At 34.3% G+C, this 25,691-nt stretch overlaps 1 long non-coding RNA gene across 1 annotated transcript; it reads left to right on the top strand.

The window, feature by feature from the left end:
- The first annotated feature begins 11,125 nt into the window (after positions 1-11,125).
- Positions 11,126-15,896, top strand: LOC149791781 (uncharacterized). Its single transcript, XR_016423206.1, has 3 exons — positions 11,126-11,303; positions 14,996-15,082; positions 15,736-15,896. It is a non-coding gene; the product is annotated as an uncharacterized LOC149791781 (long non-coding RNA).
- The last annotated feature ends 9,795 nt before the right edge of the window (positions 15,897-25,691 follow it).

A 25,691-nucleotide genomic window follows, 5' to 3' on the forward strand; every position in this document is an offset into this window, starting at 1 on the left:
AGAGATAATTGAACCACTAAACAAGTAATATAAGTGAATATCCGTACGACATATTGATTACTATTCTCTATGCGGTACTACCAAGAGCGTAGGCATAGATATGTTGTTGCATGGTGGACCGTGCCAATCGACTGTAGTTGTGGAAGTTCAGAGTTATGATCCATAACGACATACAATTGTACAATAACGGAAAGCAAAGTGTATGTGTTGAGTTTTATCTCAATATTCCATTATCATGTCCTCCAATTAATTCTTTGGACTTTGTCTCAAAAAGAAGTCGTAAGGGCTGATTTCACATACGATACGAAACTTTCCAATCCTACTGGCGTATACCAATCGATAATTTGTCTGCAAAAAGGTGAAGAACATAGCTTTGAAGTTTCTTGGTGACACGTACTATTTGCACGTTTCTATATTATCGGACACTGTATGCCTGAGCGATCTGTGTACTCTGGAAGCTTTTTGTAAATTGATGAGCTCTATGACCACGGCCAAACCTCCATATTACGAGATGAAAGATTAGCATTAAGAAGTAAGGTGTCTCCAGCCAAATTCGACTGCAGATATGGGCCGAAGCTGTTCAATGTTGACCAGTTCTTATCCCTAGATAGGGACTGTACTCGAATCAGAGAGAAATTATAACTGATATGAACTTCAACTCCCGTAAAATGCTGATTCTGTAAAGGTAAAAAACAAACTGCTGACAATGAATTTGTGAAATATGAATCACGTTTAAACCTTATTCAATATCAGCTTCTAATCTGAATCATAACAGATTTTGATATCAACACAAATTTCATTAGAATCACTTGAGAACGAATCTGGGTTTATGGGTTTCGTATGTCATTAAATTTGAATATGTCTACCTGTTAAAACATTAGAAACATTTTTCTATGAAAATCTCTGCACATTAAAAATGTACACATCCATGCCCATCGCTTGTGCACGCGTTCAAACAAAATGAAATAAACACGTACAACAAGTACATGTTATTTGATTGACTGGGCTGATTACGTGTAAATTTAACAAATATTATCATTTGTTGTTGTTTCAATTACAGCACATCCTGCGAAAGCGGTGAGCTGTATTACAGGTCGGGTACATAGAACTTCAATTTGAATATTACTAAGTGCACTGAGAAAGTACATACATACATACATACATACATACATACATACACATTTTGCTGTTACATCGTGTATATGACTATTCCAGGACTATATTAAACTTCAATAAAGATTGTGACAGTATGGGCCTACTTTTACAGTTTCGTACATATTGAAGTCCTTAATAGAAAAAGAGGCTAATCAATGACTCAGTTCCTCAACCCCATCTCTTTTTCACTCTCTTATATCGTAATTCACAAGAATTTTTCGTGTTAAAATTAGGAACAAACTGTTCAATAAGCTATCATATTGCTTAAATTTGAGTCACGCTTCAACAACTTTTAGAATGGCAGCAACTGTGGTTGTGATCTAAATGCGTATTTTCGTCGTTTTGAAAATGCTTTAAAACATTACGATCAAAATTATAAGTCTGCAATCTCGACCTAAATCAATAAATATTATCAAACTTGCTCTGAGGGCAGAATCTACTTTACTATTGCTTGAGAAATATGCTGTACCATGGAGGCGGTTTTAAATATAGAAATGGAAGGCTCTGTTTTTGTCAATAAAGGCATATAAAATGAAACTATCGCATGCAGGATTTGCAAAGAGCAACTGGCAGCGTTAATCGTTTTATGGTTTCAAAAGGAAAGATACATAAACAAACACGTTTTCTTTTAACTTTGTCAATATTATACCACTTGGGAACTAGTCGATTGCAAGGATGATTATATTTTTATTCTCTAAAATCGATTTGCATAATTTCTAGGATGCTGAAAGGGTATTCTTTCATAAGAGGGTTTTGAAGACGAGAGTAGAAATACACTGAAATGTGTAATTACGCTGGAATCAAAGACAACACTATACAAAGACGGCAAGTGAAAGAGATTTCCTCTTTTTCTTCTCCGTTTAACGTGGTATAAACTGTTTGTTGCCAAATCACACAGCTTGCATAACCCTGTATGGCCTAATTTGAATCAACTGTTTTAGCTGTCATTCGGCAGCTAACAGTTTAACCACGACAACCACAGAACACGATTCGCCATGGCTAATCTTTACTTACTTTTTTTACGTTCTCTTTTCCCAATTTAAAGCGTTTCTTACCACGTTTGTTTCAGCGCAGAAAAATGGATTGTTGTATAATGTCTACACGACCAGTCCAGATTACCTTCTGCAGATTTTTGACTATGAGACGGACACACAGTAAATGCAACACATTTTCTTGGAAGTTTTCTGAAAAGCACAGTATAATGAGATACAAATAAAATTGATTAAAATGAATAAGAAACTTTGCATGTTTTAAGAGAAACACCGCAGAAAAACAAGGAAATCGACCGTCATTTGCGGCGCAAACAATTATCTCCCATTAGATAGAATCATAATTATGCACATTTTCAAACTATTTCCGTGATTTGTTTTCTTTTTAAGTTGGTTCCTTTTTAAATATGCGAATCACCAACTCACGGATTTCCGTAAATCACGAATCTTTTGTTTTGATTTATTCATTTTAACATGTACTGTCGGGAATATTTGACAATTCTATATCTGTATTGTTTTCAGTACAGACCAAAAACCTTCGGAAATGACTATTATTTGTTTCTATTCCATAACGCTTACATTGAATCATGTCATTGATAATTTATCTGAGCCTATAATACAAAGTAGAAATTTTATTTTAATTTGACTAAACAACTCATTTGTATCAGTAGTAGTAGTAGTAGTAGTAGTGTCCTTTCAAGTGAACAGGCAAGATATTGTTACGTTACTCACATAAATTGTGTATTGAAAGAAATGTTTTCAGTAATATAACAAGCATTATAAGCTCCAAATGTTATGTATCTGCGTTGATCATCTTCCAGTCTCAAATTTGTACATTTGTCCGTCTACATGTCCGTCAGTACCTATCTCTCTCTCTCTCCTAGCAACTTAGAATATTTATTTTATTCAAGCAGATCCTTTATTTAATACAATTAGGGTAAAAAGAATATTGACAAATAGGTAGTTATACTAACACTGAAAAATAATAAAGGCTATGGCAAAGATTAAAACAAAACTGCCATGAAAGCAGTATGTTAGGATGCGCATGTACAATGTCATTTGTCTTTAAACTCTTCAGCAATGGCATACATCATCTGTTAAGATGTGGCGTACATAATGAGGAAAACGTCAGTAATGTCCGGTTTTCGTATCTTCGTATTTTGTTGCGTAATAAAGAGAGCAGTAAAGAAATTAAACAAATATAGAGACGAAACTAAACAAAAATTGAAAATGTTCCAATAGCAAAATGTGACTCAAAAACCCTGTTGTTGTAATTTGTGCCATGCTGAGAAGAAAATGATGAATTATATAACGGAAATGCATAACATTTGGAGCTGATAATGCTTGTTATATTACTGAAAACATTTCTTTCAATACACAATTTCTGTGAGTAACGTAACATGATATATTACTTCACCGTCTCCAGCATGTATTTGGCATTCATGATACAACCTTACTGTGGTTCAAGTCCTACTTGGTCAACAGGACACAAATTGTATCTCCAAATGGAATACACTCCAACCCAGTTGATCTATGGTGTGGTGTTCCACAGGGGTGTGTTCTTGGACCTGTTCTCTTCATTCTGTACACTCAGTCGCTCTCAAGTGTCATAGATCATCATCCAGTGTCTCATCAATTGCACGCTGATGACACGCAAATATACAAAACTAGCCACCCAACTGAAGTTGATGCTACCATCCAAGGTGTAGAGAGGTGCATTTCTGATGTGAAATCATGGATGACTTGTAACAAGCTGCAGATGAATGATGATAAAACTGAGGCCATTCTGATCACATCACAAAGACTTTCTCATTCACATCCTTTACCTAAAACAATAAATATCAGCAACGCCAACATTAAATTCACACAATCAGTACGAAACCTAGGTGTTACTCTGGACAGTACTCTCACATTGCACCAACATGTCATGAACATATGCAAGGCTGCATATCTTCAGCTGAGACGCATCAGATCAATTCGCAAATATCTTTCAGTTGATGCCACTAAAACACTTGTGTGTTCATTAGTACTTTCAAGACTGGACTATTGTAACTCAGTTCTGTCTGGTTCATCTCAGTATCTACTCCAGAAACTTCCAAAAGTTCAAAACACAGCTGCTCGGATCATACTTAGAGTACCACGATCAGAGCACACCTCCCCGCTGCTCTGTACCCTACACTGGCTATCCATTCGATCCAGAATCAAACACAAAATTTGTTCTCTGTGCTACATTTCACTGTCGGACTCTAGTCCAACATACCTATCTGACCTCACTCGTGTGTACACACCAGCAAGATACTTACGCTCCTCTTCTGACAATCGTGTACTCATTATTCCAAGTATGAAAACAAAGTCATATGGACAGCGTTGTTTTGCATACCAGGGCCCAGCAACGTGGAATGAATTGCCCACTGAACTTAGACACAAAGATACAGTGATCACATTCAAGAGGGCTCTCAAAACTCACTTATTTCGACAGCAAGAACAAACTTAAAGACCTAATAATGTTTCCTACCTGAAATATTCTCAGCATGTTTTTTTATTTTTTTAATGTTTTTCTAATATCATGTTGTTTGTTTTTGTAATAATATTATTATGTTTCTTATCTTATAGGTGTTGTCTAAAGTTCTAACGCGCTTAGAGCTTCTAAAGATTAGGCGCTATACAAAGCCCTCATTATTATTATTAATATTATTATTATTATTATTATTATTATTATTATTATTATTATTATTATTATTATATAGGAAAACTCACAAATCGATATGTGAATCAGACAATGAGTAAGGAAGCTGAATATATATGATACAATAGTACAATATCTTGGGTATCATAGGCACTTTATATTACAGAAGATAGAAGTTCAGACCAGAGTCAGATCCACAATTTTGTCGGGGGGTGGGTGGGTTTGTGAGTAAGAGGTGGATCAGAAGCTTGAGGAGTAGGAACCCTTGGCATGGGGCCCTGGATTGCAAAGCCCCAGGATGCACCTGTTTATTGAGCGTTTCAAAGGTATCATTTTAACTATTCCAATAAAACAAAATACTCTATTAAATGAGCTAGTTTATTTCTCGCAGAATTTTAATGGAGCTTGATGGTTTGGGTTAATGGGGTGGGAACAGGCAGAGAGGTATATGCGTAGATACGCACTCGTGAAATTTGAAGACAATCAGCCTAAAGATATTCCAAGACAGAGCATAAAGTACCATTCGTATCACGGAGAACAATTAGTTCATTTGTTTCTAGTATGTTTATTGACTTGAGGTTAGTTTACACAAATAAGCAATGTGTTAAGTATTATCATAATATTTAAATGTTTTTGAAAAGACAAGTTAAATGTGTGAAATTCTATATAAAAAATTAGGTTGTGTCACTGTCAGTTGAAAGAAAATAAGCTAAGGAGAGAGAGAGCTGTATGACAGTATTAATTGCGTGCATATATATGTATATATATATATGTGTGTGTGTGTGTGTGTGCGTGTGTGTGCGTGTGTGCCAACATTTTAAGCTAATGAAGCTCTTCGTAAGGGGAAAAAAAACAGTTTACATCCACATAACAAACATAAAGCACAAAAGTAAAGCGATATTTTTGTCTCTCACATGTTTGAATGACAAGGAGGAAATCTTCCAACATGATATCAAGAGATGGAAAGAAGAAAAGCAGCCTTTAGACGGGTAATCTAAATGTCTCTTTTAGGCTGCCGTCAGACCAACAAAGTTGCATAACAGAAATCAAAGAAAGGATTATCGTGCTTATCTCACAGTTAAGCTAAGCGTTAGGAGCTAATTTCAGCTTGGGGATAAAGGACAGAAACCATGCGTGCCGAATAATCATCGCCATGTATAAAATTTGCAACAGAAATTATATTCTGGTAAAATTATGCATGGAGGTACTAAAGTAAATGATTTAAGGGAATGGTGCTGTGAGATATACTACTACTACTACTACTAATAATAATAATAATAATGAATCTAAACAATTATTTGAGTAAATAGTATTGAAAAAATTGTGTACCATTTGATAAAACTGATGCCAGTTAGACTTTTTATTTAAGCCGAGCTACCTGTCAATTTTCCCTTGTAGCGTCCAATATTGCCTCTTTCGTATGCGTTCTATATCCGTCCACCTGACGTTAGATTCAATTAGTAGTTTCTCGATGGACTCGAATGAATCCATTGTCGAGTTGTCGAGGTGGATGAGTTTCGCATAGATTTTGTTGCGAATGACGTTCTAGTGGTTATTCATTTGTTTCCCAAACATGAAGAGTTGCAAAGGTTGTACATGTTAGAAGACTGATTATCTTTCTAGTTTGACACGCAAACTGTCGTCGAATTTCTGAGCGATTTAGTTTCTGGGTTTTTGTGCACATTAGGAAGACTTGATTTTACAGCTGTATGTGACTGAGTCTGTGCTCTTGTTGAATGCTACTGTGGCACGCACCAGATGGTCCTTCAGAGCTTTAAGTCCACCGTACGCAACCATAGGAACTTCTTGATATATCTCTTCAGACGTTCGGAGGATTCGATATAATGCCAGCGCTTTGGAGTGATCTGTTGTAAATTGGAGTTTAGGTGGGGGGAGTAACACTGTTTTGGTTTTCTTGTTTTCATATTTCTTAAGGAATCTTCTTTCGAAGAGTTGTAGTTTTGTTAAAACTGTCCTCATTGTAACTCCTTCTCTATGTTCTCCCTCAGAGGAACCCCTTGATCTCTTGGTGACGCTTTCCAAACGTAGCTGATTTACAGAATATGCGTTTAGTTCCAGTTCACATACCATAAAGAAAATTTTATATACACACGTATACATGCAAACATATATATACATATGCAAACGCGCACACATATTGTTTCACCTTTCACGCCGAAGCATCCAAGAAACATTGTTGGAATTCGCCCTTTGATATACTAGTATTAATTTCTCTAAGATACTATGTCACAAGTAGACACTTGCCAAGCGATATGTATTAGATTGCATATTTTTTTAACTAGTTTATGGAATGACCGACGTTCTGAATGGAGAGTAAATAAAGCATTATATGAAGCTTTGAAATGTTTGAACAATAGCCATCTACTGTTCCACATGAATAGATTAGAGAGTAGGGAGTTGCCTTTAATTCATAATGAAGTGTTTCTCTTAGATATATATTTCTTGATAAAACTACATGTGGAACAAATGTTTTAATTAGGAGAAAGGAATAAGTGTTCGTCGTTGTGGCTTTTCTTCCTGTTTGTGCTGTAGAAGGTATTTATTTGAAAGCTAATGACACCCATATCTTACAAGACCTACGATGCCGTAATTCTGGTTCATTGGGCATCGGGACACCTAATGATATATTTATGACAAATAAAGACTTTTTTACTCTGCATTTACTAAGTTTCAAACCACCTGTTGGTTATGATTAATTTCAACGATCTTGTGCAATATAAATTATGTTCTCTCACTCTCTCTCTTTCTCTCTCTCTCTCTCTCTCTCTCTGCGTGGACTTTCAGCAACAGTTACTCCGTCTTAGGCATCAATGTTACAAAGGTGACTGCAGTTGTTGCTCCATCCCATGCATGAGAATTTTGTATAGAATCTGGATCGATGGACAGTTCTAAAGCAAATTACTTCATTGCCGGCAACGAACTATTGGTTCACATTGATATTAACAGAATCTCTTGTCAGCATCCCATAGTGTATATATGGTGTGTGTGTGTGTGTGATCTACCTTTAACAATTTCTCAGTCATATCACTACGATGTCTGCAGCGTGGCAGTTTATAGTGCTGTCTAGCACTGATGAATCCTGTCGCAGACGTTTGTCATCATGTCCCACACAGTCATAATATATACTGACACCTGGCCGACCAGTCTTAACACTAACCTCTTAATGCTGAGCGCCAATCGAGGGAGCTACTAATACCATTTTTTAACAAGTCTTTGGTATGACTCGGCCGGGATTCGAACCCGCGACCTCTTGCATCCGAGGCGGACGCTTTAACCACTTGGGCTACCGGAGATGTCTTTGTGCGTTTGGCATTGTATCTTGATGGTATCGTTATCAGTAAGACATACAGAAAGACATGATGAGCAGTTAGTTTGATTTTTGAGGTGAAATAGATGTGGTCCAACATGGGTCGTAGGACTAAACAGACCAAGGGCCCTGAGGATTAGTGTCTAACCTCAAGAAATGGCCTTCAGGATTACAATGTCTAACCTCAAGAAATGGCAGTGAGGATTACAATGTCCAACCTCACGAAATGGCCGTGAGGATTACAGTGTCTAACCTAAAGAAATGGCCGTGAGGATTACAATGTCCAACCTCAAGAAACGGCCGTGAGGATTACAGTGTCTAACCTTAGGAAATGGAGGAAGAGCAAGATGTTACCATTTTTCCATAGGATAGGTATAACGATTAATAATGACTTTGGCCTCTTTGCCAAAATAAATCTGTTTTAATATTTAGCATCAGAAGCCTACGCATATTTTCTATTACAACAACATCTACTACTACTACTACTACTACTACTACTACTACTACTAATAATAATAATAATATTAATAATAATAATAATAATTGTATAAACAGATATTAGATATATAATACGTTATTTACTTCAATTGAACGAGCATAAAAAAACAAAATAAATAATGCGATGACTGAAATGGGAGAGGGGCATCCTTATGGCAACAATAATGAAATTGATAAACATATGTGACCTTTGAAGAAATATATCTCGGCGATACTAAATAAGTTGGATTTCCTTCTTGCATGCATAATAAATATGTGATTTGGTTTCTTGTTTGCATGCTGGTAAGAATTAGTAAACGACAACACTGATGAGCATTACGCCTATATATGAATTATATTTCATGAATTCAAAATATTAGAATAGCAGAAAAGAAAATGGCAGCTTAGTCTAAGACTCTGCTGACTAAATCACTCTCGGCGAAACATAATTCCAAAGAATGAAAGTAACAGCAAACAAGTCTATGTCGAAAAGTTAAGAATATATATATATATATATATATATATATATATATATATATATATATATATATATATATATATATATATATATATATATATATATATATATATATATATATATATATATATATATATGTATGTATGTATGTATGTATGTATGTATGTATGTATGTAATGGGGGTCGTCTGTGTGAGCTCCTTTATTATTGAAATGAGAAATTTGTGCTACAGCCAATGAAGGGGCCTTTGTTGCACCTACGCGCAAATTCTGGTCAGCCTGACAGGCCTAATTTTTATACCGAATGTATAATGGATCATAAAATGAAATCAAATTTGTTCTGTAGTGGTGTGTTACAATTCCCATTTCCTAAGTGCCATCGTGATAACTGTTATTGATCTTTTATTTACGTTTGCAGAGGAACCCTATGAGGAAATCACAGCTTACAAACAACCAATTGTAATCTCACTCAGAAAGGTTGTTTTCTAAAAGAAACCTTGCTCTAAAGGTGGTACACAGCTTATAGACTTTTTTTTACTGAGTTTGTTGCCTAGTACAAGAGGTTTAGAAGTGATAAAGGAAAATAATTAAGTTATCGACAGAGGAGCGAGGATTTTTACTATTACATTCCACTTTTAGAAGTAGATAATTTCAAGATTTCATCATTTACAATATAATTTCCTGTCAAACTGCAGCTGTCCGTATTTGATCCATAATGAGTTGTGCTGAATATGTATCAAACATTCCCAGTGATAGAGAACGTTAATACAATCTAGCGACCACAGCACGATTATTTAATGGGCAAATGTAGACAGGTTTCAGGTTGAAAGGATATGATGACATTTGTTTCCTGCATTGTCATATCTGTCATGTCATCTTATCATGTTATTTGCTTTAAGCATATGCTGAAAACTATTGTCAGGTTTCTTATGTAATATATCCACTTTATATGTCTGGGAGTTTGATAAGTTGTTGAAGCTACAATGTTGATTGCAGTATTCACAGTTTTCCTTCAGTTTCAACTGGCTAGTGTGTATTCCGAAACAACAACTGGTAAGCAAGATCTCTATGTATGTATGTATGTATGTATGTATGTATGTATGTATGTATGTTATTTTCATAATTATGTATTATAAAATAAAAGTTAAATCTTCGGTTTATTCACAAAATATCACTATTAAAAGAAATTTGTATTTAATTGGCATTTCCTACATAGTCCAATTTTTAACAATATAATACCAGCGTGATGTGAGTGGAGTGGGGGTGGATAGTGTTTTAGAAAGGAAGAATAGAAATAATCGCAGTAAAAATTCATATACCATGGTATTATTTATGTGTCATAATGTCTTTAAATAAGAGAGTTGCAAACTCTGTTTTAAATATTTCAATTAAGTGCAAGGTGCGCAGTACTGAAATAACCATAATACATTGCATATATTAGTATACCGTTAGTTATAGACCACCGTGGTGGCATAAACATGGTTTTAACAGATGCCTCGCTTAGCGCTCAGCCTTAAGACGTTAGTGTTAGGATTGGTCGGCCTGGTGTGACGATTATGTGACTGTGTGGGACATCATGCTACATGTCTGCGGCATGATACCCCAGTGCTAGACATCACTATAAACTGTCACACTGAAGACATCGTAGCGATATGACTTAACAGTTGTTGAAGCTACGTTAAAAATTAAAATCCACAAACCATTGGTAATGCAAATTAAAAGACCATTGATATAGGTGCATATATTATGCAGTACCTATCTTCTTTATCAAATCTTAGTAACCTTTTACCTTTTTTAAGCCAAATCAGAAAAGTTTGCAACATTAATACGGATTATCTTTCCTGTGTGTGCACTTCACGTGCATCAGACGGTACATACAAACTCTCGCATGAGTGTACAGCGTAATATGAACTTTTGAATGTCTAATCAAATCAAACGGGTTTTATTCTGTATTATGACTTACGATTTTTAACTTCTGATTGGATCTTGATGTACCTCTTTTACGAAGGAAACGAAACAGTGTTCAGCCGATTATCTGACCAACTGTCATTGATAAGAGCACGAGAAACTTGTAGCAACATGTCATACGCCATTCTTCCCGGCATGCGAGCTGCACGCGCTCTTGGAAAGATGCATGTTGGAGAATTCGCCTGGATTGATGGAAAGGAATACAGTTTCTGCTATGAGAAAAGTAAGCTAAACATTGTTTTTGTATTTTTGTCATACCCTACCTAGTAAAAATTGTTGGGATTTGTATACACTTGTTCCGTTTGTTTCCTCGTCTGTCCGTCACACTGTATTCCCAAGGTATAGATCCTAGATCATTCAACATCTATTCATGGATCAAGCTAAACATCTCAAAATTGTAGTTACTGAAGCTAACTGGAAATAATGTGGCAGAATTCAAACAGTGCTCTCTTAGTACTCGATAAGGTTGTATGTTAAATCAACATATTTGTAATCTCTATGTACCTTCACATTTATATTTGTTCAAAATTAATAGTTCTAAGGCATACAAATTAAGCCAAACACAATCCACATAATTGTTATACGTATGCCGATGGCATTTCTCAAAACTGCTGACAGTAAAATAACCTCTGAACAAAATAATTAAATTTCATGAAAACTAAAATTGCGGAATAAAAGGAAATCTGACTCAAGCATAAATAGTGGTTTAAGACAACGGAGCACATAAAAAAAGGATGAAATGTTATGCTACAGTAAGGACATTGCTGAATTTATTTTAATATGTAGTTATTATTTTCAACCACATTAAAATAGTCAGAAATTAATTTTATCTAACCTAGCAAAGGGAATAAAACTGCACTGCTGAAGCATGTGCAGGCAATATGTAAATGTTCTGATGTTAAAATATTGCTGTTTGTTTTTAACCGTACGTTTGTAAATCAGCATTGTTTAAATACATTTGATATAATGGATGTGAGTATATTCATTACATTAAACACTTTAAATTGTATACAAATATTTTATTGTACAAATATAGTTTTTAAACAAACATTTTTCAAACATTCCTCTCTTTGGTCAGTGAATTATACGATCACGTATACCATGTTTTATATGATCGTGTATACCATGTTTCATAGGATCACGTACACCATGTTTTATGCAATCATTTATACCAAGTTTTTCCGCTCCGGTGGCCTAGTGGTTAGAGCGTACTCCTCGGATGCGGAAGGTCGTGGGTTCGATTCCCGGCCGAGTCATACCAAAGACTTACAAAAATAGTACTAACAGCTACCTCGCTTGGCGCTCAGCATAAAGAGGTTTGTGTTAGGACTGGTCGGCCTGGTGTCAGGATAATGTAATTGGGTGGGGCATCATCCTACTTGTCTGCGGCATGATGCCCCAGTGCTAGTCATCACTAGAAACTGTCACACTGCAGACATCGTAGCAATATGACTAACAAATTGTTAAAGCTACGTTAAAAATCCAAATCACACACACACACACATACCAAATTTTGGTTGTAAACATGGATGGTCCTTTAAAGCCAAATGCATTATATCAACTGCTGACAGCACCTAGTGAATATTGGTAGGCTGGCTTTGCCAAATCAAATGAATAATCATCTGCTCAGACTAGGAATTGGTAAGGTCTTGTACATCAGCGAGTATGTGATGTCAGACTTGGATTTTATGATGTCTAGTTACATCAAGGTGAAGGCGATTACATGGTTTTTACACCCTGTAAACACCGCATAGCTTTTACAACTTAGCATTGAAAAGTGAATGAAAAAAGCGTTAGCTCTAACAAAAGTTTAAAAAGAGATTTAATTTTGAAAATATATTTGGTATCCAATATGTTCTTTAAATATAAAGTTGCTCTATCATGAATGACATGTCTGAGGAGTACATTAACTATAGGTTGAAATTGTGGACAAAGAGATTTGGTAGATTATGCGTTCGTGATAGTATTAATTTACTCAAAATGAATTTTACTTTATTTTTAAAATATCCACCATATACATAATTTAGAACTAAACTGGAAAGGTGTATAAAACATTTGTATGCAATTCAGAATGATGTTAAAATAATTATATGCCATATTGAAAGCCCTTTCATCATCCATATATCATGTAATGTAACATAAGAATGAACTGTGGTATGTCTGTAGTGTGTATCTTGACATTCTATTTTTTATTTCTGCATAATTATTCATATAAATTTTATTGTTTTATTTTTAAACTGAACATTTACTTGGATAAATAAATTGAATTGACAGATTATTAGGGAAAACGTGCTCCTCGGAGACCTTTGATTATGTTTATATTACATAGTAACGCAATTAGCAATGTATTATTGACATTTTCAAGAAACATTTTTCCATTGTCAATATATTCATGTCGACAGGGAAACAATCTGCAAATCTGACACATTAGATGTGTGTAGCGTAACGCCATAAGCTTGTTACAGAAAAACACCCAAGAATAAAGCCGTTGTCTCCTTTTCTAATCTATTGTTTTTCAACCGCAGTTTTTAATGTCATACAAACTTCAAGTGCACCAGACCTTATCTTTTTCATAGACAAATTAAACAATCATTCGGAATGTGCACACGTATCAGATTAGTGACTTAGAGCTTCCGTCTACTACGAAAAGATTTCACTGTCCATATTTTCATAATTTTTTTTTGTTGCTTAGAGGGATTATAGATGATACTGTCTTTTTCACAAAACAAAACTGGGAAAACTTGATTTTGGTGCAAATATACAAATCACAGATCTCGTGAAACGTTTTGTTTCATGAAGTAAAAAGTACACAACATTTTAACTGCCCTCTATCGCACTTTGTATTTGTAGGCCAACCACCTGAAATACCGAAAATGGTTAAAATAAAAGAACAATAAACAAATAAAACAATTATTCATATTATCTCCGTTTACATACCTCAAAAACATGTTTGCACTGAATATTTTTTATGATGAAAATATAACAGATAAATAATTTAGCATCACGGTATCGTACCGACCGTGGAGGATTACAAGTGTAAATACTGTCACGTATGACATATTTGTTTTCAATAGCAATATAAGTGTTTTAAATTAAAAATTTAAATTTTCTGTGCAAAGTGATTAGCAATATATTTCATTGTCGTACCAGACTTCCGGACATTGTTTTTCTGTCATTACGACTTTGATGCCTTTTTAAAAAGAAGGCTAATATTGTAAATTATGGAAATCTTGGCAAATCCACCATATTGATTGCATGTAATTTTCCAGAATCATTTCTTTATGATGTGCGTATATTTAAGAGGATTAAAAGTTTTAAAGAAAGAACGTTCTAAACCAAGTTTTCTTAACACAATTTGTTTGCTAATAATGTGTTTGTTTCTGATAGATTTGAGTTTAAACATATTTTATTTCATAATTGTGTAGCACTAGATTAGAGGGGTACACTATAGAAGGTGAACGATTAAAACGAGATACAATGGCTTACAATGTTCGTCTCCTTTTATGATCCAAATATTTTAAATGTATATGAATACATGACGAATCATATTAAACTTTAATAACAAAATAACTAAATTATTTAATAGCCAAAGTGAAAAGTCTCTTGGTTAAGCATAAGCCTTTAGCCAAGGTATATAAAGCGGGATGATGGAGAAGAAAAAGAGTTTCGTTGAAAGACTAGGATGAAGATAAGAAAGTTTTTGAAAAGAGAAATTGTCAATTAAATTGTGTCAGACATTGTGTAGAATGCTAAGAATATTTTGGGAGTAGAGACAGGGGAGGTACAAAAATAAATAAAGAAATGAAACAGAACAAAAAAAAAACGTAGAATTAAAGTGAATTGTACTTCTTTCTAGAATGTTGCACCAGTCGCAGTTCTGGCTGCCTCATTTCGTATTTTTTTAATACAAAACAGACGCTAACGAGATGAAAACAATATGCAGATATGTCACAGTGAGGAGAGAGGACACAAACGAAAACCTTACTTACATTTGCAACAAAGGTAACAACCTTGAATTCAGCGATAACAATACTTGAAACAGTGTTTTCTTTATTGTATTGTCGATTTAAAAATAATTGATTATGAACTACAGTAAAAGGAGACATGAATAACTTATTATTATGTAATTTTTCGTGAAATATGTGTGCATTTGTCATCACAAAAGTTAACAAATGATTTAAAGAAAAAAATATCTTTCTGATTCTTTAAATTATTAACCTTGTAACTTTATGTAACAATATAACTACAAATGAGAAGAAAAATACTTGATCCGGAACCTTTAATATGGATCACATCCGGTTTGTGTCGGTGAAAATATTAGGTATGTTAAATCTTTTCAGGCGTTCGTCGCCACGATCCTAAATTCTAGTAATTTACATTTGATTTGAAATAAATATACGAAACATTTAGGAACGATCTTTTTGCACTATGAAATGATTAATGTTTCGAAACCAATGACAACGTAATTTAATGGTTGCATATACTCTCAAAGTAATATGATGTGCAAGAGCAAATACCGAGTCAATCACAAAGTCGAATGAACGAATAGAAGCAACTGATTGGCTAATATTCGGGATGACATAAATGGTAAAATTATGATCTGGACCCTGTTTCTATCGTCGGAAATGTATCAACATTTTATTAATTTCGACCAGATGAACAGTTCGAGAACAATGAGGAAACGCTACCGTACGCTGATGCCGAAAATGAATGTCTCAAGTCCAGTGCGTCCATGCAGGGAGTAGAATCCTTTATAATACCAATGATTACTCCAGTAAACAGGACACACTGGATCAAGGATTTCAATGATACCAGTATCATCAACAGTTTGAGTAGGCTTTTAGTCCAAAGACATATACAAATTTGATCCGCGTGAATATATATATATATATATATATATATATATATATATATATATATATATATATATATATATATGTATATATATTCAGTCTTCATATGGTAGTATTATTCTCATGACACTTTATCTGTCTCAGATGAATATTAATTTTATAAGTAATATTTTATGTTTTAAATATTCACTCGGGTGATTTTTGTTGACGAAAAGGTGCATCATCAATAAAATTATAGCCATTGTCCAATGAATAATGTGCTTCATACAGTTATTTCCAGTATCAAATGAATAACGTGATTCATGCAGTTATATCAAGTGTCCAGTGAATAACGTGATTCATTGAGCTGTATCCAGTACCCAATGATTTATGTGATTCATTCAGCTGTAGCCAGTATCCACTGCATAACGTGGCTCATACAACTTTTATCATTGTCAGTTGAATCATGTATAATAAGTCATGTATAATAAGTCATGTATAAGAAGATGAACATATGTTTAGAAGTTATCTCATTGTATGCAGTGTTCCGATGCGTTTACTAAATACACAATTAGGTCCTCGCATTTATTTCAATAGACGAATTCATATTACACATTACTGAGAATGCCAGCATACGGTATATAAAAAAACAAGAATAAAAAAAAATATTTCTCTGTCGCATAGATGATATTAAGTGTCTTAGGACCTACAAAGTCATGTCAGGTATCCTACAAACATTATTGCCGTATCTTGTGCAGGTCATGGACAGACGGTGACACAGATTTGTATCGGTATAGTGAAGATGGACCATGACAGTTTTGAATTCGGTACCACGTCATGTGATGAAAGTCATACAGTTATATGTGATAAGAGTAAGTCTAATATTTTAAATAAGATTTAATGTTTTCAAAATATTGTTTGATTTAGGAATTATAAGGGAGTACCGTGGAAATACTGAATACTGGTGACATAATGCTATAACTAGCGAGAATGAGTATTACACAGCGCTTACTGGAAACCAAAATGAATAAGTCAAAACATAAATCACAAAGTCGCACATTCAAGACATGATACTATAGTATTCTCTTCAAAGATGAATTGCTAGATAGAGTTTGCCACTACATATGTAATACTTTCTTGACAAGTGACAATTTACATGCATTACCTTCTTGTGAACATGCCAACAAAAGCCGTAATTCCCAACAAATGTATGTATGCAGCAGTAACCAATAACATCTACTGCGTTTTTTCTAATACTCCCTTCAGAGACTGGTTAATACTCTTGGGGCTTCAATTTGAAGATAAACACGCACACACACACACACATATACACATACAAGTTTGGAACCTTGGATGATGAAACATGGCACAGACATGCATACCACCTAATATGACTTGGATTCTTACATCAAATTTAAAATAAAAAAATACATTAACTCATTTGTGTTAACCACAGGTTATATCAATACTTCATAACATTGGCAACCAGAGATGAAATGGTGCCGAGACTTGGTGACTCGAAGTCTGGAATAGCTTCTAACCACGTTTTTTCTAGACGTTTTAAGGAGAAATAAAACACAGACACACACATATCTAGGATGGATGATGTAATATTGCAAACACCTAACGTCGTTTTTCATTTTTCATAGGTACAGACATAAATACTACTAAATACGAGTTGGATTCTTGCAAGAAGAGCGAAAAGGAAAATAGGTTACCTCAATTTACCCTAAAACGGTTATATTTTCTTCCCTTGCAGGTGGCGTCCATACCGCATTAACATTAACAACCAGAGATGAAATGATGCATCGGCTCGCTGATTTAAAGGCTTCTAATCAGCCGAAAGCTGATCGTACGTATAATGACATTTCAATGGGCAGTTAAAATTCGTACAACATAAAATATTCCGTTTACATCATGTCCGTGAATTTATTTCACCTTAGAATTTACAAGTTCTTGTGTACGAAAACAACAACTATTACAAATCCATTTAGTTCACGTACATTCTCGACTCACTTGGCTCACGTTTACTGTTCTGAAGAAAAGCATATGTATAAGAGAAAACACTGCTATTTTGCATTATTTCATAAATATACATCATTTAACTGTCGAAATATAAATGAGAGTTCTAAAATACATTTACCATGCTATAACAATTTACTAAATGTACGTGTGGCCTTTTTTTGTTGTTGTCAAAGGACAATAGCCTGAACCGTCACATGCAGATATGCGTACATAAAGAAATTGTGCGATATGCATAAAATGTACTACATTGTTAATATTATTGAAGATGATTACTGTCATACCTCCGTGTTACGTGGACATCCAGCAGGCATACGTCACGGGACATGCACTTTTGAACTTAAGTTGGCCACACATGTGTCTTTCGCTGGCAACATTTCACGTCATTCAGCCACTGGAAAATAAACTCAAATCGAATATCATTCATGTATCGTTATATTGAAGCTATTTGAATCATATCACTTACACATGGATGCGATGCATCTACAGACGGCATATATTTCAAGTTGTCGGGGAGAAACGCTAGAGATGTTTCAGTTATTATTGGCGAAGGAAACTTCGGCAAATGGACAAATTGATAATATATTAATCCATAGTAATACTTTGAAGGAAGTTCTCCGTTGTCGGAAAGGCTGAGATATTGAGATTTGCAGGTGTTCAAATTCTGAAACGAGCTAAACTGGATGTGTGCTGCAAAACTACTGAAGAACAACAGCTAACACGTTTGCAAATGATTATATGATTGTTATATAAATGTATGTTACATGTACATGATCGAAGTTATATGAACATAACCGCATGATTGGATTCAATTACATCTGCAAGTAAAGTAAGGTCTGTGAGATCTGATATTTTGTAGTATATGTTACATGCACTAAATGTTTGTAAACTTCTATTTCTGCATTTCAGATTTGATATTCATCGTATTATACTCGACCTTATGGGTCTTACCCTTTGCCCTATCGATCGTCGCCATCGTGCAGTACCGGAAAAAACGTTTGACTAAAAGCATTGCGAAGAATAGTATATACAAGTCGCGTCGTTGTGATGCAAAGAAGGTCTTTCTGTCTCTGTCTCTCTGTCCGTCTGTCTGTCTTATTCTCTCTCTCTCTCTCTCTCTCTCTCTCTCTCCCAAGTGCTGTGGAGGGACAGTTGCTAATGGATTGAACTTGTGACTATATTTGTTTAACATGCCTCGTCATAATATGACCTTCAAAATCAGTACGGTAAAATAGTAAACCACAACCCCACATATCTCTCTCGTGCATTTGGTATCTAACTGACGTCATTGTGGTTACGAATAGAAATGATTAAGAGGTAAAAATACGCATATATGTCAATAACATGTCGGTTCGTTTATTACAGTGACAATGAAAGAATACATATGCTTATGATAAGCACCACTCACGCTCGGACATATATGGTAAAGACCTAATCACGCTGAACAAGCAATTACTTCGAATGGTTAGATAATAGATATACATATTTCAACATAATTTGTAATAGTATTTCTCCTCCTCATAATTGGAGATGCATAAACGTAACAAATAAAACAGATATTCTTAATAATAATCATTGCAAATTAGCATCATATGTGGCTAATGAGGAAACAAATGACGTAAATTGGCGATTAAGGACCTGTTTTAGTAAAATGACGGGAAATTACAAATTTTTAGAAATATATTGTAGCGAATTAACATTCGAAGCAATAAATTGGGGTTTCTTTCTTCTGCAATTCGCATTGGAATACAATGTTAAATTTAACCACCCAAACATATTTTTATATGAAGTCATCAAACACAAAAAACACCAGTAACACAGTCTCTCGTAATTATTCAAAATTGTTCAAAATTGTTCAAAATGTTATAGTTTAGGTAAGCAACATATTGATTCGGATGAAGCATCACGAGAAGACTTTAGCAACATATTCCTAATTACAAATTTAGAACATCAATAAAACAGTCTCTTGTAACTATTAAAAGTTGATCCAAATATTACTCCAAAACTTTAGTTAGGTAAGCAACTTTATGATTTAGATTAAAATATCACGAAAAGATTTCAGCAAAATATTTCTGATTCCAAAGTTAGACTAAACGATGATGATACATTTTCATTGCTGCCTTGTGAAATATTATAAAAATGAGTAGTATTGTTCGGTATAAAATAATTTTATAAATCAACGGATTGTTTCAAACTATGATTTAACACTTCTATAAACAAAGGACGTTGGAAACAAAATATAATTCCAACAAATTATACACTGCCTGTAAGAAGTCGTCAAAGACATACACAAGACGAGGACTTGGGTAAAACTGTGTGGACAACAACACCATGGCAGCTGCAACTGAACATCATTTTAAAGACAAAGATCTCAAACGGAAAATGTTTTATTCATGCTAATACCCACAAAAGCAGATTTAAAAATAAACATTTCAAATTTTAAAATATTTTATAAATTACAATTTTATGGATTATGTTTATTTTTCAAATTTCCACATTTTTAATAACTACTGCAAACAACAACTCAGCTAATCATTCAAGTAAAATGGCATGACCAACTGTGAAGAAAAAACCTGTCGATTTATAAATAAATCAAGCTGTCCATCGGCTTTCAAAGATGAGGATGTAACGCTGCCATGAATTCCAGATAATGCTGACTTTTTGTTTGACTGCTTGAAGCACAAATGATTAGTAATATTTTTAATCGTTTTTAATGTTAAAAAAAGATTAGCCTGAAGCAAATGTAGCAGGAATAGAAACACGTGAAGCAAGTGTATGAGCAAAAGACAGAGGAACGGGATTAGATTTAGGAAAAACTACTTTATACTATATTTGTCACAGACAGAGCAATAGTTCTTGAGTTTTCGGAATCATGCAGATAACTGTACTAACTGTAATAATTTTTGCACCTTTCTATTTAAACAACCATTTAAAACTCTTACATAATCGTATGTTATCTCTTACTCATTACGTTACTTGTATCACCTTGTAAAGCTACGCTCTGGATTGCTAAATCTTCAACTATGCAATCTCCAAAACTTTCTACACTTTCCAACAGTTTATGCGATCTAAATTACAGTCGCAAGTTACGACTGTAAATGTACTGGATATACAGTTGTTTCCACTACCTTCTGCTGTCATAGGTTTCGGCGTTTCATATGTTTGACTAAACAACCGTTAAATCTTACACAAAGCCTCTTAATTCTCCTTTTTTCCCATAACTCAACAAGCTTTGCGCCGCAGATGAAATATTTTCACCTTGAATCTGTTCGTTGAAATCATATACTAATGTCCCTGTTTCTTGTAGTTCTTGGACACATGATTGCTTTGTATTAATTGCTTGCATCACTATGTCAGAAGGAGTTACTATTGGCTATCTTTGTGCAACGGTAGGTTGAAAAGGGTGGTATGAATATATGCCCAGATTTTATCATTTGGATGTATGAATTTACTCCCATAGTATGTACAGGGTAATACATTAATTAAGCTACTTCCACCTTTATTTGGAATGCTCCTTTCATATTCGCATTTGCCTTTTGCTTTGCAATACAATGTTTCTCTCAATATTTACATGAACAATAATAAGTTCGTAACGTCTAAAAGGAAAAGAATGATAACAGAAGCCTCATCTCCCAATTGAATTTTAGAATATGACTAGAAATAAAAATTATACTAGAACCAATTGAGCATAAAAATAACTGTTCAAACGTTAACTAAAAAGTAGTTGGAAATATACGGATGCTACCAAATCAAGAAAACCTATAACAATGCCCCAGTGCCGTATCAACAACAATCTTTTGTCCCATGTCATTATCTTAGAATTAAAAAGAAATTAAAAAGAAAATTTCTATCAGTTGATGATATGGATAAATTTTAGATAGTGATACAAGAATATCACCTAATCTTTAAAGGTTTTTCACACCTTATTGGTAGCTGTTCTAATGCAAGTTAACATTGCTTATATCGCACTAAGTGCCCTGTTGATGAGACTTAAACAGAAACATCTCATTTAATCATCTCCTGAAAAGAACACATACAATCGTCATGTATGTTTTGTAATCGATTTTTTCTTACTTATAACAATTAATTACAACAAATGCAGTTTAACTGGAGTGCTTGATTATTAACATTTAGGTCATTAAGAGAAAGAAAAGAAGTGGACTATATGATAATGAAAGTTACACAAAAGAACAATAATTATGTCAGTTTTGGATGTCCCCAGCTCTTTCCTGTGTTATTTTACACAATCTCCTTGGTAATAACATTGACAATTTCAAACAACGCCACCTCTTTCCTGTATTATTTTACTTGGGTTTTCGCTGGCAGTTTTGCATTTTTTAAACAATATGCTTTCACTATCGCTGTTCTGTCTCATATATGTCAATCGAAACACAAGGAATAACGCTATCTCCATTTCAATCATTATGGTTCATACCTTCATGTTTTGTAATTCAGTCATATACAGTACAAATGACGTGGCATTACACAAATCATTATAAATCTTGTTAAATGATTTTAATTTTTTTAAAGATTTTAATTTTCTAAATTATTATGTTTCGGGAATTTGTATTCTTGATGTATTATATTGGAGTAAAGATTACCTGAAACAGAGTGTAGACTATTTCGCGACAACTATGCAAGTCATTTTTACGTTTACCTTATATGCTTGTTGCAAATTAAGGTAGAGAGAACAAATATAGAAGACGAAAGTTCAACAAATGAAGACTTAATAATGTTTCTTGAAATTAATGGTTGTGTTACTTGACCGCTGGTTTCATTGTTGCTTTAGGTCTGGTATTGAATCACAAATATTGGTATATTTTTAAGCATGTTATACCCAAAAAAAACTTCTCATTGAATGGTGTTACATTTATTGTCTGATTTAAAGAAACAAAGTGCTATCAATAATATTAGGACATTTTCAAATACCCCTAGTGGTACCATGTGCATATAAAAATAGCGCTAGCATCTAATTCGAATGCATACGCAATTCGTAAAATATTAACTTGAGGCAATAACAAACATCAATCAACAAAGTAGGGATTTACATTTTTTTAGATTTCCAATGTGATGAACGTACCCAATAAAGAATGAAGAAGTAAATAGCTATTGTCCTGTTATGTGTGTGTGTGTGTGTGTGTGTGTGTGTGTGTGTGTGTGTGTGTGATTTGGATTTTTAACGTAGCTTTAACAATTTCTCGGTCATATCGCTACGATGTCTGCAGTGTAGCAGTTTATAATGATGTCTAGCTCTGGGGCATCATGCCGCAGACATGTAGAATGATGTCCCACCCACTCACATCATCCTGACTCGAGGCCTACCAGTACTAACACTAACCTCTTAATGCTGAGCGCCAAGCGAGCTGTTAGTACCAATTTTGTAAGTCTTTGGTATGATTCGGCCGGGGATCAAACCCACGACCTCCCGCATCCGAGGCGGAAGCTCTAACCACTAGGCCATCGGAGCGGTTATGGTGTCCTGTTATATGTAGTTTGGACTACCTTGCCGTTTTTATATTTAAGTGTACAACTATATGTTCCTGGTACCATAACAACCAAAATGTTTTAGAAGTTGTATATTTTTGCAAATGACTTTTGACGGCAATGATTACGCTTACGGTAATATAGAAAAGAAATACTAAGTAATTAGATAATTTATGATTTCCCAGAAATCACTTTTTAAAGTTTGGTTTTAGAAATTTAGAAAGGATCGAAGAGTTATAAAGCCTAGAACCTAGGCTGTGCTTAATGTACATTCATAACATTACATGATATATGGAGAATAAACCACTGAAACGTTTCGCCGTAGTTATCTTTTAAGATCTTTTCAAAAATTGCAATATTTTGGAGCAGCAAATTCATTTCTCTGTTCACTCTTTCAGGCGAAAACAAGATCGAGAAACGCTACCCCGAGACCATTTTATGCGGTGGAATAAAGAATCAGACGGCAAATCGACGCCTTGTAACGGCTACAAGATCGAGGACAGCACAGAAGGTCAAGGAAATAATCCAAGAGACGTCAGTGATGACGAAGGTTACGATAATTTCGATCCGCAACTTGGGTTGTATGAGAATCCCATTACCGGTAACAATTCTACATCTCGCTATCATATTCAAGGACATGCACTATTGAGAAAGCATGCCCCTCTTTGTAACGAGAGTTACGATCATATCGATCCGCAACTTGGCTTGTACGAAAATCCCATTAACATTAACAATTCCACAACACGCTTTCATATCCAAGGACACGAGCTATTGGCAAAGTATGCCGCTCTTTGCAATGAAGCAAAGTCCAGCAAAAATGAGAAAAGCTTGTTTCCCGCTAGAGAAACTCTTGACCCTCAAAAATACATGTCGATGCATAATAATGAAAGAGACAGCACGATTGTTTTGGACACAGAGAACACAAATCTTTACGACAACTTCGATCGGGTCAATATTGGAATGTAAATACGATAATATCTGATTCTGAGTATATCCGCAACTTTAAATATCCTAAGAAACATTATCTGCGATACTAATTATGTGTACAAAATATTCAGATCTTTTCAATAAAACTATCTGAGAAAGACTGGCATTATATTATTTTATTATGGAGTGCGTCTGTGTGTGTCTATATTATATCCCCGACTTGGTTCATTCCTCTGTTGGGTATGTGAGTGTTGTCAAGATGGTTTGTAGATTATTTTCAGTCGGGGACAAATTAAAATCACCTAACATACATAATAATAAAAAATTCTCTATGTAAAATTAACAAATAATTTAGTTCATTAGAATATATATACGGTGTCGTTAATGTAATCGTTATATATTTAAATTAGCAAGTAAAAAGCAAAAGGAGTGACAATACAGTATCCTTTTGTGGAACTTATTTTATTCAATTTTTTATTTTTCCTTTTGCTAAATAGCTGGACTAAATCATGTAACTTGGTTGTCAAGTACTACTACTACTACAAAATAATAATAATAATAATAATAATAATAATAATAATAATACATGTGAAGTAATCATGATGATAATACTACCAATGATAATGCTAATGATAATACTGTTCGGTTCATAGTCCCTAATTTTGTCATAATGGAAATTTGAGAACAATGACTTCCTTCAGAGGTCAGCTGTATACAAAGGCCATTTATGCCTTTTGCATTGCAGCCGAACTTTGTCCTAAAAGGCAAACATTTTGTAACACCACGTACACACACACACACACACACACACACACACACACACACACACACACACACACACAGGGTAGGTATGGGTGCAACGTTGTATGCAATGACGCATGTTTTTTAGGTCAAGATTGCAGACAAGTGCATTCACATTGGAGAACATCTGCAATATTCGCCGTTTTCAAAACGACATAATATGTTTGAAGACTTTATGTAGGAATTACATACCTCGGGAACTTAAGGTTTATCAACCGAAGTGTTCCAATAAGCATTTTCAATTTAATTGTGTGCAAAGTTTATGTTAAAATATTTTTACAATGACGTTTCCTTAGTTCAAATTGCAAATAAGGCATAAAACAGAATTAAAAGAGCAAGTCATCACAGCAGATATAGTAAATGACTCTTCTCTATGGAACTATTTGGTTAGACTTTTAGCCTGCAGAGGCTCTCACATAGCGGGTGATGGTGCTGTGTAAGATACATTTAAAATAAAACCTTTACTAAAAGTTATCCCACTTGCCACACTTGTTGTGGACAAAAAGTGGATTACTTAACGTATTATGGATTATGACGCTATTCAG

The sequence above is a fragment of the Sinohyriopsis cumingii genome, chromosome 9, assembly GCF_028554795.1.
Source record: "Sinohyriopsis cumingii isolate HCF-2022 chromosome 9, ASM2855479v2, whole genome shotgun sequence".
Classification (NCBI taxonomy): Eukaryota; Metazoa; Mollusca; class Bivalvia; order Unionida; family Unionidae; genus Sinohyriopsis; species Sinohyriopsis cumingii.